Source organism: Lutra lutra, chromosome 8, assembly GCF_902655055.1.
Source record: "Lutra lutra chromosome 8, mLutLut1.2, whole genome shotgun sequence".
Classification (NCBI taxonomy): Eukaryota; Metazoa; Chordata; class Mammalia; order Carnivora; family Mustelidae; genus Lutra; species Lutra lutra.
The window spans coordinates 1,902,138-1,918,461 of NC_062285.1; the positions used below are offsets into that span (position 1 = coordinate 1,902,138).

The window sequence follows — 16,324 nt, forward strand, 5'->3', positions numbered from 1 at the left end:
CATTTGAGCAGTATCGGTGAAATTATCATAAAAGACCTGAGCTCTCCAAGAACGTTATATTTTAGGAGGGCAGACGTAACGGATGCTGAATGTGATCAATACTTCACTTGTAAACGATGTTAGAACAGTCGAAGTGTCATGCAAAATTAAAGCAGAGTAGAGTCGGAAGGATTAGGGATGTAGGGTTGGGAAAAGGAATATCTTCGTATTAAGTAGGATGGTTAGCACGGGACTCCTGGAAAGTTGTGACTTGAAAGATTTAACGAAGGGAAGGGAATCAACCACTGGGCATCTGGAAGGAGAGGTTCCCAGAGCAGGACGCAGCCCAGCCACACAGGCAGGCAGGAGGGAACGGTTCTGCTGTGTTTGAGGAACAGCAGGGAAGCCGGTACGACTGGAGCAGGGCACACAAGAGCACCAGGAGATGGGCTCTGAGGACAGTCGGCAGGGCAAGGTGACCTGGGCGGCCACTGGTCCATCCTGAAGACTCGGTTCTACTGCAAATAAAGTGGGGGCCATTGTGACCACCCTGGCTGCTGTCTGGAGAGAACGCACATTCAGCGGGAGAAGGACAGAGCAAGGATGGTCTGCAGAAGCTGCTGCAGCCCCTCCGCTGACATAGGACAATGGCGTTTAGATCAGTGACCAGATTCTGGGTTTATGCTGAAGATCAAGCAAAAGAGCATTTCCTGAAAGATTGTGAGAGAAAGAAAGAAAACAGATTTTTGTTTGGGGGTGGGGGAGGCTCAAGGAATTTAAAGGTCGAACTTGAAGAATCGGGATGCTAACGATGGGGCAGAGCAAGTGGAAAAGAGAAGAGGGCTTCCCTTCGGAGTGTGCTGATTTGAAACTTCTGCCCAAGTCCAGACGGGAATGTTGAGTTTGTAACAGGACGTGCATCTGGAGTTCCACACAGAAGCGGGGCAGGAGGTGTAACTCAGCGCACATCAACATACAGTTAAGGCTGGGCTGCTCGAGTTTGGGCAGAGGAGTGACACGATGGAGAGGCAGAGATGGGAAGAACCACCGCCCTCCGCACACCCTCATCCTGGGCTGTTCCTGTGACTTCTACTCGCCCAGGGACACTGACACAGAATAGCTCTGATTAGATCAGGAGACTCACGTCTGCACAGTCACGAGCAGAGACAAATACAAAAGGAAAGCTTTCACCAGGATTTCCACTCAAGGAGACATGGATTGCTTTGATATGTGTAATTTTTCTTTTCCCCTGAAATCCTGGCAAGATTCTTCAGGATAATCATCAACATACGTTGCCCTTGCAAAATCTGAATTTTCTTCTCCATTAAATTGGAAAATATAATCTAAACTAAAACAAATTATTGCTATCAAAGGACCAAGGAATGCATTTAAAATGTAGTTAATTGTTTAGCTATTACACTACTTTTATTTTCTTTTTCTGTTGCCCTTGTAAAATTGCCTTATTATATTTTATTTTTTTAAAGATTTTATTTATTTATCTGGAGAGATAGAGAGGGGGAGAGTGAGCAGGGGGAAGGGGCAGAGGGAGAGAGAAAGAGGCAGGCTCTTTGCTGAGCAGGGAGCCCGACATGGGACTCGATCCCAGGACCCTGAGATCATGACCTGAGCTGAAGGCAGATGCCCACTGCATTTCACTTTTTGATAAAAGTTGTAGAGTTAAGTGTACAATGTGATGCACTGACATACACTTCTTGTGTGTGTGTTGAGCGCACCTGACATTTCCAGCGTTCGGTACAGGATTGCCAGCTGCTGTCCTCGTGTTGTGGGGGAGATCCCTGGGCTCTCTCATCCTGCAGAGCTGGAAACTCGTGCCCACCTCCCCATATCCCGCCTCCCCGCCCCTAGTAACCAGCCTTCTCTGCCCTGCTTCCTTGGATTTGACTTTTTAGATGCCATGTTGAGAGCACTCCTCTCTTTTTTCTTTCGTCCCTGACTTACCTCACTTAGCATAACGTCCTCCAGGCTGGTTCGTGCTGTTGCAGATGAGCAGCGTTTGCGACAATGTTACTAGTAGGCCGAGCACTGCTGCGTTGCAGATAGAGCCCCTCACCCCAGTCCCAATGGCTATTATTAAGGAAACAACAGGTGCTAGTGAGGACGTGGAGAAAGGGGAACCTCCTGCACTGCTGCTGGGAATGCAAGCTGGGGCTGCCCCTCTGGAAACCAGCACGGAGGGTCCTCAGAAGGGTGAAACCAGAGCCGCCCTATGGCCCAGCGATCGCATGATGGGGCGCACATCCCACAGAAGGGACGTCAGCACCTAGAAGGCTCTCTGCGCGCCCGTGCTCACTGCGGCTCTGCTCACAGGAGCCCAGACCAAGGACCACCCTGGCGGCCGCCCGCGGATGCGCAGATGAAGACATTGTGGTCGTATACACTGTGTTTACACTAAATTTCCAGAATTGAGAAAAGCCACAGGAGCCCAAGAAACTGATTAAGCCCTGCTCACAGTTTCTTCTCAAATCTACAGCCCAGTGTCTGCACAGGAGGGACTGGCTTGGCCGGTTATCCTCAGGTTTGGAAAGTCAACCCTGTTTTGTTTTTAATCTCCGTAGTGAGTTCAGATAGTTATTTTAAAGGCTTTTGGGTTTGTCTGGTACCTGTGAAGCCTCCCGCGTGTCGTCCCCATCACTCAGCCGGAGTCCGTTAGCACCGTCTCCCTCTTCGGAAACGGCGCTTGTGATCCTGAATTCAGCTTTCCCTCAGCCCGAGGAGTTGTGCTGGGTTTTCCTCGGGGCACAGGACACCTCCTCGCCCTGCTGGACAGCAGTCCATGGTGACCCCGCTTCCTGGGCGCCCCGGTGCAAACCCCGTTTGTTCTCGGTTCCCGAACACAGCAGGTGGTTTACCGTGCGTGCCGATACCTCGAGGTTAGCTCTGAGTGCCGATGGCATATTGTAATCACCCAGGGTGGGCTTGCGGAACTCCAAATTGTCCTCTCCAAATCTACCACTAAAATCCATAAGAGAAAGTGCGATCTCACTTGTTTTAGGCTGAGAGTGTGTTTCCCCAGCGCCGAGATTCCTATGTGGGAGCCTAACCCCCACCCCGTGATGGGGTTCGGAGGGGGGTCCGTTGGCAGGAGAGTAGGATTGGGCGAAGCCATGAAGGCAGGGCTGCGACGGGTTGGCACCCCTGGAAGATGAGGACGAGGCTGGCGCTCACTCTCCTCTTAGAGCGAGGTCACAGCAGGAAGCCAGCTGCCTGCACACTGGGGAGACGGTCTCTTCGGACCCGAATCTGCAGGCACCTTGACCTAGGACTTCCCAGCCTTTGGAGCTGTGAGAAATCACTGTCTAGGGCTTCAGCCACTCAGCCTGTGGCCTTTCATTATAGTTAGGGGACATGTCACTTTAACACACAGGTAATCCCGAATGACAAGCTGCAACCAGAGTGGCTCTGGGTTTCCTGATGCAGCAACACCCTTGGTAGCAGGTGGGATCCCGCTGGCGGAGCGGAGTCCCTGCTACGTGAGCCTAGGATGCGAACCTGCCGGCATCAGCGGCACCCCGACATCCCAGTGGCATCTCTGCACACGTCGGGGGAGTCGTGTGCAACCCACAGGAGGTAACACTATGGCTTTCCGAGTTTCCTGCAACAGGAGCATTTTTCTCACTGTTATTAGTATTATTATTATTCAGAAAGAGGAAGTCTGATTTTTTCTGTTGCATTTCAGTCCAAAGAGTAGGAACTGTTTAATCAAAGTATTCTGTGAACTGAATCCAAAAATCTTTGCAGTGAAGTGTGTTAGGTTATGGCAATACTCAGACCAAACCCCGCCCAAAGGGAAATGTCGTCGTTCATCCCAACAAAGTCAGAGCAGGGACGGAATGAATGAACCGCATGCAAAATCTCGGAAGTGTGCGACAGCTGAGCGTGAAACTCCCTGGAGGGGTGAGCTCTCACAGGAATATCTTTCCTGGGGCCTTTACTTGCAATTAAATAAATGCACGTTTGTTCATTTTTCCTTCTGCATGAGAAGGGAGTGTTACCGAGAAGGCCCACGAGATTCCAACATCTGTGTGCATACGTGCAGGCCCCCGGACACACCAGCTCCTTTCCTTGGCTGGACTCTTGAGGTGACACCTGTCCGAGTGTGGGGTAAATATCCTGTGTCACATGCTCAGGCGAGCCAGAATGTCTTTCTAGCAAGGTGCCCTGGGCAGGCTGGAGACCCCAGGACGCCGGTGGTATGACTGCTCCTGGGTCTGAAGGCCCGAGATCCGGGCCAGCCAAAGGCGTAAGTCCCAGTGCACGTGGTTGCGCAGAAGGCTGTATGTGTGTGTGTGTGTGTGTGTGTGTGCGCGTGCAAATCCCTCCTGCCTCACCTTGGTTCTGTCCAGGCCTGCAGTGGAGTGGATGAGGCCCCCGCATGGGGGAGGGGTCTGCTTTACTGAATCCACTGACGCACCCCCACAGACACACCCAGAAGAGCCTGTGCAGAGAGCTGGGCACCTCCTGATGCTGTCAGTGGACACAGAAAAATGAGCCCTCAGTCCACACTGCTCCTGCAGGGACGCCCAGCGTCCTGGGGCCGGCCGCTGGCCAGGGAGGAGATGACGTAGCTTAGGAATTGACCCAGAGTATGGTGCCTGTGGTTGGAAACTTCCTGTGGGTGCCGGTCTGGGACCCCCCCCCCCCCCCGTCTGGGGATGTACAGATCCACACTTACACCTGCTTTCCCTGGCTACACGGCCTACCGGCTTCCTTACCAGAAGGTTCTGAAAGGCCTCAGGGAACACCGTTCTCTGGGCTCCCCAGGAACCTGAACCCCTCACACATCTCCTGGGTATGTGTGTGCACCTGCGTGCGGGCTGGATGCTGGGCGTGCGCGTGTCCACCTGCGGCGATGGCCTGTGCTGGCTCTCAAGGCCCCAGCTGCACCTTCATGAGCACCTCAGTGAGACGCAGGAACTTGGTGCTGGGGTTCGGTTCAGCCCGCCGCAGGCCCTGGCCTCACAGGAATGTTGAGAGACACTGGGAGAACCTTAACACTGTCTTCATAAAAATGAAGTTTTAGAAACTGATTTTTCATTTTAATCAGCCAGCTATCTGCTCTGATTTAAGAGGGCTTAAATCTCTGAAATGATTTTTCTTTTCTGAGCGTTGTGACACCTGTTTTTTTGTTTCCTTGGTAAATGGGCCGCATTCGTAGGACTCCTGTGACGGCAAATGACAGGGGAACAGTTTCTCTGTCTTGGAGTAAAAACGGCCTTCACCCTGGAGACGATGGGTATCCCTGCAGAAGGCGGAGACCACGGAGCTGGTGCGCCCAGAACCCGGAAGCAGCCCACCTGCCCCCTACCTGCATCCTCCTTGGCCCCTTCCTGCCCCTTCCTGTGTTCCCCCTGCCCCCTCCCTTCCCCTCCCTGTGTCCCCCACCTTCTCCTTGTCCCCCTACCCCCTCCCTTTGTCCCTCCTACCCCTTCCCTGCCCCCTCCCTGTCCCTCCCTGTGTCCCCCCTGCCCCCTCCCTGTGTCCCCCATCCCCTCCCTGTCCCCCGCCCCCTCCCCGCCTCTCCCCTCTGGCTGCTGGCACATGCGCCGCAAGCCACTGACTCCCGGAACAGTGAGCACCGGCAACCGCTGAGGTGTCCGTCTTGCATCAGTGTCTCCCCACTGCACGTTTACCCCACGAGGGACACCAGAGCCCACAGGGACCACTCTGGGGTGGGGGCCCGGAAGGGGCAGTGTCCCTGGCCCGGTCATACCTGCAGACCGTCCATGTACTTCAGGAGGAAAAACGTCAAGGCTGTGCATGTGCACCCTCCTCCCATCGGATGACGAAAGGAGGCCCTAGGCTCTTGGGCAACATTATGTATCTTCTGTGTCCGAGCGCTGGGCATGTGCTGTTGCGTGGGAGGGGACCTAGACAGGCATCTACCTGTGAAAGCACACAGAGTTCTTTATCGTGTAAACACACAAAGCGTCTTACTCATGGGGCAACGTGGGAGCATGTGCTCTGGGCCGCCGAACCTTCTGTTCCCTCCGCTCCCCGTCTTCCCTGGCTGCTCTGTGTGGGGTTCTCCGTGGTGTGGCCACCAGGCATGGGAGAGGCACGGGGGGCCGTGTGGGCACGTCCCAGGTGCCATAGCCTCCTTTCCCACCTGCACACGTCATAGGAACTTACAGCCGCTCCCTAATGTCTCCACGTGACCCGGATGACCTTGACAATATGGAGCCCCACCCTTCCTGCTCCCTGTTTCCCTTCCTCTCTGGCTCAGTGACTCACGCCTCCTCCTCACACTCCCCTGCTGCGTCTCTGCTCTCCCACACGCACACGCGCCCACTTCCCGGTCCACACCGACCAGTCTGCGTCACCCAGAAGACCTCACTCCCCACCGACCCCGTGCCTGTGTGTGCCCATGGCTGGAGGGAACCGCAGCCTCCTCCCATCACCCCCGTGGCTGCCGGCCCACCGTGGAGCCTGCGGCCACACTCCATCCAGCCGGCTCACTCCCAGCATCTCTCCGTGTCCTCACCGCTGGCTGCTCATCTCCAAGATCCTCGTTCAGAGAACAGAGCGAGCAGAAACGCCTTTCAGAGGCTTCTCATCCACCTGTCTACATGCGCTGCCCTTTCCGTCTGGATACTGGAAGCGACTCTATTCCCGTCCGGCACCGAGCCCGACGTCCACGGTGGGTCTTCGCAAACACGGCTGTGCGAAGACATTTCCCTGTTTGTGTCATCTGTTTTTTCTCCACACTAGAGAACCCCCGTCAGGACATAACCTGTAATCCTACCCCACCTCTACACACACACACGTGCACACACACGCACACACATACACGATCTCAGCAAAGTTGTACCGGCTGCCATGTGTCCCCGTGTTAGGTCCAGACGTGAACAGCAATGCCCCTCATGTGGCCATCTGAGTCAGCCCACGGCACTCAGCTCCCTCTCTTCCTCTCCAGTCGCGGTCCTTTCCGGCACGTGCCGCCATTCACACCTCACTCACTTTGGGCGTAGACACAACTTTCAAGGTGTTCCCGCATTCCTTAACCATGAACGGTGACAATGCGGAGCCTTGGCCTCTCTGATCTGAGCACGGAGTTCTCAATGGCGGTGAGCACAGGGGCAGGGCATTTCTGCGGCCTGACGTCGGATTGGAACTTACGGCAGGTGATGAGTGCATTTCTGGAGGGTACGGCAGCATGGCGGGAACACTTCAGCAGCGGGATGCCCGGGGCATCGAGTCTGCGCCGTGATGGGGGTAAGATCGCCGTGGTCGCAGACCAGACCATGACGGTGGGACGCACAGACGCGCGTGGGGGTCGGACAGCGCCAGATGCAGGCTGCGAGCTCCTGCTGCCGTTTCTTGCAGTCTCCTCCCGACCAGGGCCCAGGAAGGAAGCCACGTGGGGCTGGTCGGGCCTGAAGCTGTGTGGACCATGATTGTCAGGCTGCTGCAGCTCTGGTCCCTACCTGAGCTAAGAGCAGACACAATCCTTCTGGTTAAACAGTGTGTTAACCGTCTTTGTTCGGACAGGAGCATCGTTCCCAGGAGGTCCTCTGGGAGATTTTCAACACCACCACTCTGGCCTCTGGCTGTACAACTACTCCTTTTTCCATCCCTCCCAGGCCTGTGTGTGGGCCGCGATGTCTCCACAGTGAAAACCTCACTTGCCCTCCCAGAGGCTCTCGGGGAGCCCAGGACCTGCCGCCCTGAGTGTGTGTTGGACTTCCGACTCTGGCTGTGAACTCTGCAGAGCCCGCTCTGTGGACCTGGGTGCCCGAGTTCATGGTCAGTGCACTTCCCACCCCCGTCCACCTCCCCAGCACAGACATGCTTGGGAGGATGACATCTAACAAACCAAGGTCAGATAGAATCAATTCACTGGCATTAAAAGTCAAATCACAAACATCCGTTTTCCAGGTGCACCCAAGTTGATTTTTTGATGCGGAAAGTTACTACGAACATGGTCATACGTGTGCATCTGTGTACGTAGATCCGTAGAGACTCACATACACACTCACGGTGTTAGGGTGCATGCTGTGAGTTGTATCTAAATGGTAAGAAAGGAGAGCTTCAAGAAAACTCTAAAATTCAGCAAAATGTGACTTGGGAATTGCTGTGGACTGCATATGTGTGCCCCCAAATTCCTATGTTGAAAGTGACCCCCAAACTGGTGGTGTTAGGAGGTGGGGCCTTTGGGAGGTGCGGAGATCAGGAGGGTAGAGCCCCATGATGGGATTAGTGTCCCTGTGGGAGAGACAGAGGGAGCCCCTCGCCCCTCCCAGCCTGCGAGGACATGGCGAGAAGACGCTGTCTGTGAGCCTGTCCGGAGCCTGCATCTGCCGGTGCCTGAATCCTGGACTCAGCCTTCAGGATTGGGAGGGATAATGTTCCTTGTTCGTAAGCCCCCAGGCCGGCATTCCATTATAGCAGCCCAAGCTAAGACAGGTAGTGAAGGAACGTCTCTTAAAAAAGCCAATAATAGGGCACCTGGCTGGCTAAGTTGGTTAAGCGACTGCCCTTGGCTCAGAGCACAATCCCAGAGTCACGCGATCGAGTCCTGCATTGGGCTCCCAGCTCCATGGGGAGTCTGCTTCTCCCTCTGACCTTCTCCTCTCTCCTGCTCTCTCTCACTGTCTCTCTCGGTCAAATAAATAAATAAAGTCTTAAACAAAACAAAACAAAACAAGTCAAAAACCCAGCAATAGCGGCGACGGTGATGGTGGGAGCACATCCAGCAGTGGGGCACACGGGGCAGCACACAAGCTCTTGTCCGGGTGCGTCCTTGTGGAGTTTCCACTCGAGGACTTTCATTTGCCTCAAACGCCACCCTTCTAACAGCACGGCAGGGCGGTGCAGTTGGCCTGGCCCCGTGGGATCGAGACATTATGTGTGTGCAGCCGGCCTGGTCCTCCGCCCTCTGGGCACAGAGAGAGAACAGGCTTCCCGGGCATCCCCTCAGCGGGGTCAGGCCGCGTGGCTGAGTCACGGTGGAAGCAGAAGTGGAAGTGGTGGATGCTACCAGGAGGTCCCTCTCCTCCAGATTCCAGAGACACTGCATGCTCTGTGTGTCCCCATCTGTCCTCCCTAAACCACCACAGACCCCGAGGGCCCTGGACCCAGGCTGTAAAGTCCCCGCTCAGGCTCCTTTGCGGCTACTTCCTTCTACGTGAAGCAAAGTCACTGCCGGGGGCTGGAGCCCTGGCATGTCCTGCCCTGAGACCGGGGCACGTTTGCAGGACCTGCAGTGTCCTCTTTCTTCTCCAGTGCATTTTCTGGAGGCACAACAAGGGGGCCAGCAGCCACACTCACGGCCTGGGCTTTGGGATCAGGGATTGCTGCTGGGAGGGCGGGTACAGGGGGACTGCGTGTGTGCTCAACCCTGAATGTGAACATACTGGCGACATGGCCCTTTGTGATGCTGATCAAACCTAGGGACACGGGGAAAGAAGGGAAGCCTGGGCTGGGTGCAGAGGTGAGGACCAGGTACTGGGGCTAAGGGCTGGTCCCCCATTCATGGCCACATTTTGGCACTGAAATGCAAGGGGTCAGAGAATTTGCATTTAAATCTGTCCTTTAAAATGTTATACTGTGTGTCTGTCCAGGTAGGGGAGTAAGAATACCCAGGACAGTTAGTTATCTTGATTTATAACTTTCAATATTTAGATGTAGAGTATATGGACTTTCCTTCTGCCTCAAACCTCACAAAAACGGTGAGAGATCGTAGAGGCAAAGGTTCAGTGGAATCTTGCGAAGGTCCGGGTGATAGAAGAGACAACACACAACATACCCGGTTACCAAGCACTGGTGTGGGCGAGTCCCTGAGCCCAGCCAGCGCCCATGGGATTCTGGTGCCAGCCAGGAGTACGGTTATGTCTGGGGGTCATTTATTTCAAGAACCAGAATATGTTACCCCGATGAGCACAGAATTGAAACATAAAAGGGGAGTGTGCTGTATTAAGAAAACTTCTTTAAAACGTGAGGTTGGGATGCCTGGGTGGCTCAGTGGGTTAAGCATCTGCCATCGGCTCAGGTCATGATCTCAGGGTCCTGGGATCGAGCCCCGCATCGGGCTCTCTGCTCAGCAGGGAGCCTGCTTCCCCTCTGGAGTTACAAGTTAAAGAGATGGAGACTGCATGTGCAGGGGCAGACATGACAGAAATGCTCCCTCTGACGATGCATACAGACCGAGGTCCCACTGATCTGCCCAGGATGGGGGAAATCATAAGAATTCAAGTCCTCTGCTTGTGTGTTTTCTGGACTTCCAGGATACAGGCTCATGTGCAAGCAGAGAATCCAGAGATCAGTGTCTAGAGCCTGAGAACTCACGCAGTGGACACAATGTCTGGGAAGGACCCAGCCCCGCATCCAGCACACTGAGGGTTTGACAGGGATCCTCCAGCCAGAACGTTAACACGTGGGGTCCCAGATGCTGACCTGAAGCAGATCCAACATGTTTCTAGGGTACATGCTGGGTGCGGGGACTGGCACCTACAGTGAATCAAATATACAAAATTTTAAAGGGAAAATTTGCCAGGGAAATTAAAAGCCTCAAGGAATAACACTTTTACCTATTTGAGACTTAAGATAACCCCTGCATCCCCACATTTCGTGCGTCTTGCCCAAGCTGGGCACAATTCCCAACGCCTTCCCAGGAGGCGGCTGGGGAAGATGAAGAGGGAAGAGTCCTCCTGAAGGGCCCCAGAGGAAAATGGACAAGGCACTCCTCCCAGAGAGCAGAACCCGCGTCTCTCGAGGACTTCATGGTGGGGAAACCCCATAGCCCTTTGCCATGGATCCCAGTGCCGACTATGCTCTGCCATTTCTCTACCTCTTCAGTGGGGCGTCGCAGAGGTCCTGCCCCTGCTGCATCAGGGCTCATGAGGCAAAGTCTGTTGTCCAGAGCAACAGATTCCCCTTCATCCCCCAAGCCCTTCACATCCCTGTGACGAAGGACAGAGAAGATGGACGCTGACCCTCCAGTCTCGTTTACAGCTGGATGACCACCCATGAGACCCAGCCCAGAGCACGAGCTAAGTGCACGTCTGATGGCTGTTTCTGGGAAAGCTTTCCTTTGATGTGCAAGGACGGACGGGATTGGTACCACTCCGCCCATCCTTCCACTCCTGCTCTGAACACAGAACCCTCATTGGGAGCTGCAGAAGCTACTTGGGAACACCTGGGAAAATCAATCTGAGATTCGATGCATGGAACCCACCACAGAAGTCATTTATCCCAAAGTCGTTATGTGGAAACATTAAATATTGTTTTAGTTGGTGCATGTCAGATTTTCTGTTACATCCAGCCCAAAGCATTGACGATACGTGACTCGGCGAGACAGACACAGAGATGCACACTTTCCCATGGCTCATTGCCTTTCTTGCTCCTGAAACACAATCAGTTCCTCCTTCCTCTGACAACAAATTTAAAGGCAAATCACACCAGCCAGAGAGACACATAAGCATAATGGAGTGAAAATTTCAATTCATGAGCCAAAGTACTACTGTATGGCAATAGAGAAAGCATAGAAATAGAGGAAACGTTTTAATCGTCAGATTAGAAACTGTGCCATCTTCATCAATGGAAAATACATAGATATCCTTTATTTCAACATTTGTACAGAAAAACGAGATTGTATTAATATTTTATGTCCCAGTAATTCACATTTTCACATAGATAATCCACAGAAAATGGCAAAAGTCCTGTATCTCCTTTTCTTTTGATTTCATCTTGATGCTACTCTGGATGCGACACTGATACTCCTTGAGTACATTAAACTCACAAAGAAAGAAGCTTTACACAAATATTTTAATTCCTGTAATTTCACACAACTGGCTCCATCTTTTCCAGTGCTTTATAAATATTTGAATCCTAAGTGGTCTCTTTTCTCTGGAATTTTGACCTTCCCTCAGAATTTTGATTTTGGAAATAATTACTTCTCCATGAAAGATGAATTAGTCTAATGAGGGGTAAGTGCTTGAGCACCTTGCGGAATCGGACAAACCAGCTGTGGGGCGGAAAGTACACACACGCACGACACGCACACACGCACGGAAGGGACAGACCGGAAAGGACTTGTAGACTTTGAGCTGCTGAGAGCCATTTCCTTTCCCCAAACCATACCTTCTACCACATAACAAGCTTCAGCACCGGAGTGCTGCTTAGAGACTCATATGTTACCGTCCACGGACTGTCCTGGAGAGTTTGCTCCTGGCAACTGTCCACACTGTCCACGACGCGAAGGGTGACAGATCTGCACTGTGCCTGGTCCTTGTGGTCCCTCACCCTGCGTAGCTGGGGAGGGACTGCCACGCCCACCCAATTTGGGTTTCTCTTAAAACAGGACTAGGGAAGAAATATAGAAGCTGTTACAAGAGCTGTCTATGGTTAAAAACGATAAAATACATGTAAGTACGTTGAGTTTGACATTCACATGGTTGTTTCAATTTAGGTCTGCAAGTTGCAAGGCAATGTTGCTTTGATACTTTCTAAAATGTTATCGGTTCCGTTTTACAGAAGATACCATGCCTTCACAGGGGCGGGGGTCTTAAACCTAGCCATTAGAGCTCTCATTTCTTAAATTTCAGGTTGATTTGTTTTGGTGTCTGCCCAACTACCATGTAGCTAATCTAAGTTAATTCATTAAAAAAATTGTTTTTTTTTTTTAATTTTATTTCTTTATTTGAGACAGAGAGAGAACAGGAGCAGGGAGAGAGGGAGAGGGAGAAGCGGACTCCCCACTGAGCTCAACAGGGAGCCCAATACAGGACTCGACCCCAGGACCCCAGGATCAGGCCCTGAGCTGAAGGGAGATGCTAGAACCAACTGAGCCCCCCAGATGCCCCGAGAAAACTATTTTTTTAAATCTAGTATATTTCTGTTATCTGATCTTCCTCAGTTCCCTCTCGAAGGTCTTGGGTGACCACCTCCCCTGGCGTAGAGGCACCATGGAGAAACGTGGCCATGTTGGTCAAGGCTGGAGTTCTCAAATCTAAGGGTCTTCTAGCACAGAGCACCAGAAAGCGTTCCCTCCACACAGCTACCACGAGCGCGAGCCACTGCTCTCAGGAGCTCCCTGCTTTTAGCTGCGAGGGACGTACCTTGTGAGCTGTTAGCAGAAAGTTCCCTTGACTGCTCACAGCTCCTGTGTTCCATGACTGTCCCCTGCCTTCGGCCCTGAGATGCCACCAGCCATAGACTCGGGCATTTCCGTGAGATTAAATGTTGCCTTGCTGACAACCGTCGACCGTGTCCAGTGACAGCGGGCTGTGCGTACACTGCAGAACTTTCCAAAAAGAGGCTCATTTTCAAGAGCATAAATCAGAAATTTATAAAAACATGAGCTTCTAAAGTTCTAGGATTCCGTTCCACTTGCTCATCCACCTGTTTTGAAGAGCTGCGCTCCTCAGGGGATCTGAACCGAGGTGCCAGGTACCGACAAAGAAAGCCTCCAGAAAGTCTCTCTGTTTTCTTGTCTTCCTTCGAGATATGCTGGAACGCCTCATCCAGCATGTCACGATGTCAGAGATGTTCTCTGGGCTTCCATGTTCTTCCTCTCCTTGGTGCCGACAGCTTCAAGACGAAGTTGGTACACAAAGGCATTCATCACAGGAACTATTGCTTTATTCAAAACATTTAAAAAATAAATACAATAAATCAGGTTTTTTTCCTTTGCAAGTATTAAATACAGATGTACTGTATGCATATGAAATTTTTGATTAAAATGTCTTTCACCAGTCTGTCTCTTTAATTAAATAAAGCCTGTTTGGTATTAATCAAGGCACAAAGAATTTATACCCGAAATCCAGATTAATTAAAAGCCTGGAGCTCGGAGAACAGACTGTGTATAAAGACAAAAATAAATCAATCCAAACATGATATTTATGAATATGGACTGTTTGTGAGCAAAATATAAATAATTTAGACGGAGTAATATATGTCAGATGTGTGATAGGATTATTTTATATTATAGAATGTATTTACATCTAAATTTGAACTCACGTTTTGAATTAAGGTTTCTATTTTTAGCATTTATGGTGCATTACAGAGTGATGATAGCTCTTCCTGGCTATTCCTCTCCCAAATCCTGAAGCTTTTAACTACCTGCTCAAATGCATTGGGAAAGGGAGTTCTACCATGGGACCCGGTTTGCTCAGCTTGGTTTAATCTCATTCCACATGACCTCTCTCTCCCCAGATGGAACCCAGTCGAGCACCCCATCAAGAGTCACGGGGGCGCTTGCTTTGGCAGCACATACACTAAAAGTGGAACAATGCAGAGAAGATTAGCACAGCCCCTGTGCAAGGATGACACGCAAATCCGTGAAGCGTTCCATATTTTTAATAAATAAATAAATAAATAAATAAATAAATAAATAAAAGAGTCACTGGGGCCCAGCTCATGTGCAGCATTTAAACTTGATGTGTTCAACTCATTAGTATGTTCACAAAATTAAAAAGAAATATATTAATCTCAGTGACGTTTAAAATGGGAATGTAATACACATATTTGGTCATCTTTAAAGCGAAAAATGCATGGCTACCCATTCCCATATGGAAATTTCTTGCTCTTATGCACACATATAAGACATCTTGTCCGGGCCTCACTGAAACTCTACGTAAGGAAAGGGGGGAAGGCCATATTCGAACTCAGGCATTCTCGCTAGAAACCTAAAACTTACTCTACCACAGCCACCTACCACATACTGATCTTCCACGGGGGAAGAAAAAATGATTGTAATTCAGTGGCTGGTCCCGGTGAGGATGGAGAAAAGACCTTAACTTTGTGGAGTTGTGTTTCACTCAGCAAAAATTCTGGCTGAGAATAAATTCTCAAGAAATGCAGGCCCTCTTCCCCTTCCTCCTTTTCCTTTCCAGCTTGTTTCTGTTTCTTCTTATTTGTAGGTTTCTGTCCTGTTTCAGGAGGAGAATAATGACATAGTGAGAATGTGTTGTACCTTGTGTGGCATGATGGATTGTATCATGATACAAAATAATCCAGAGATGATGATTATAATAATCTAGAATAATCCAGAGATGACCCCAGGATAAAGTAGTATTTCTGATCAGTTGGGGAAAGGATGGCTTATTCAGGAGACCAGGAGTATCCAATTAGGCAAGATTGGGAGATCCTCGCCAAATTCAGTTTTCAAAACTAAATTCCAAGAACAGTAATGAGTACCATAAATGTTGTAGAGGAGAATATAAACCAACATTCTATAATGTTGCCTTCTGGGAGTCCTTATTAAGCCAGATTCCTTAGAACCCATGACTTTAAGATTTAACCTTAGCAGATAGTCTCAGATCATGTGCACACACACAGTGATATACACACAGAGACAGACACGGACACACCCAGGGACAGAGCCTCCTATGTAAATACAGGCATATAACAAGCATGAAGAAAAGGTAGTGTGTGGAAGAGACCCAACACATGCTGTTAGCTTATATCATCATCATCATCACTTTATTATATTTTATTAAAGAATAAATTCTTTAAGGGATTTAATTACAATGTTCAAGTCAACTTAACAATTGTACTACTTTTCAGCATTAAATATTGATTCCTTAATGATCTCAGTTTCAAAAGGGTTTTAGATGGTTAGTTAAGTCAAATGTTATGGAAACAAAATAGAGGAACAGACCAAATTCTTTCTAGCTATAGTATAATGTAGCAAAATTAAGAGTTCTTTGGTAAAATTCCTGTACATACTTTCTGTCATGGCATCCTGATTACCAATGACTCATTCTTCTAAAAAATAATGGACTTAGTGTGCTTAATTCTCTATTTTTGAAATGGTATAAATGGTAGTAATTGCATGTTCAGATTTAAGGAAAAAGCAATAATTGAAAGTAGCTTAAAAAGGTGCAGAAGTCCAGCAAAGACAGAAGGAACACCAGTGCCTCACTGTGGGGCTAATCCGTGCGGGTTTGCGGTGCACACCCCACACAGGCAGCTGGAGAACGGGGAGCTCTGCAGCCACACCTGGAACGGGGCTCGGGGGTATACATGGTCACGCACAGCTTAGGTGCAGAGCAGACAGAAATGGTGTCTTCACGGTGACAGGTCACAATGTAAGAGTGCTCTTAAATGACAGGGAGTCGGTTGGTGGTTACCTTAGACCTGCCTTGGGAAACAACTTCAGTTTTGCTTATGATTTCCAGTGGCATGAACGACGGATGACCCAGGTCAAGTTAGTCTTGCAAAATAAGCGAAATTAAACTTCATGTGACTAAACTCTCGTCTGCTCATGGAATTTCTCCAAGCTGGTCTCCATGTGTTTTGGGTTTTAACAAGGACATGCAAATTCTCATTGCAAAGCCACCACCAAAATGATGAAGTTGCTTTCCCCTAAAAGTAATGGGGAACC

General features: G+C 50.4%; 1 non-coding gene across 1 annotated transcript; it reads left to right on the forward strand.

Annotated features, from left to right (window-relative positions):
• Positions 1 to 14,189: 14,189 nt before the first annotated feature.
• Positions 14,190 to 14,296, forward strand: LOC125108064 (U6 spliceosomal RNA). Its single transcript, XR_007129754.1, has one exon. It is a non-coding gene; the product is annotated as a U6 spliceosomal RNA (small nuclear RNA).
• Positions 14,297 to 16,324: the final 2,028 nt, after the last annotated feature.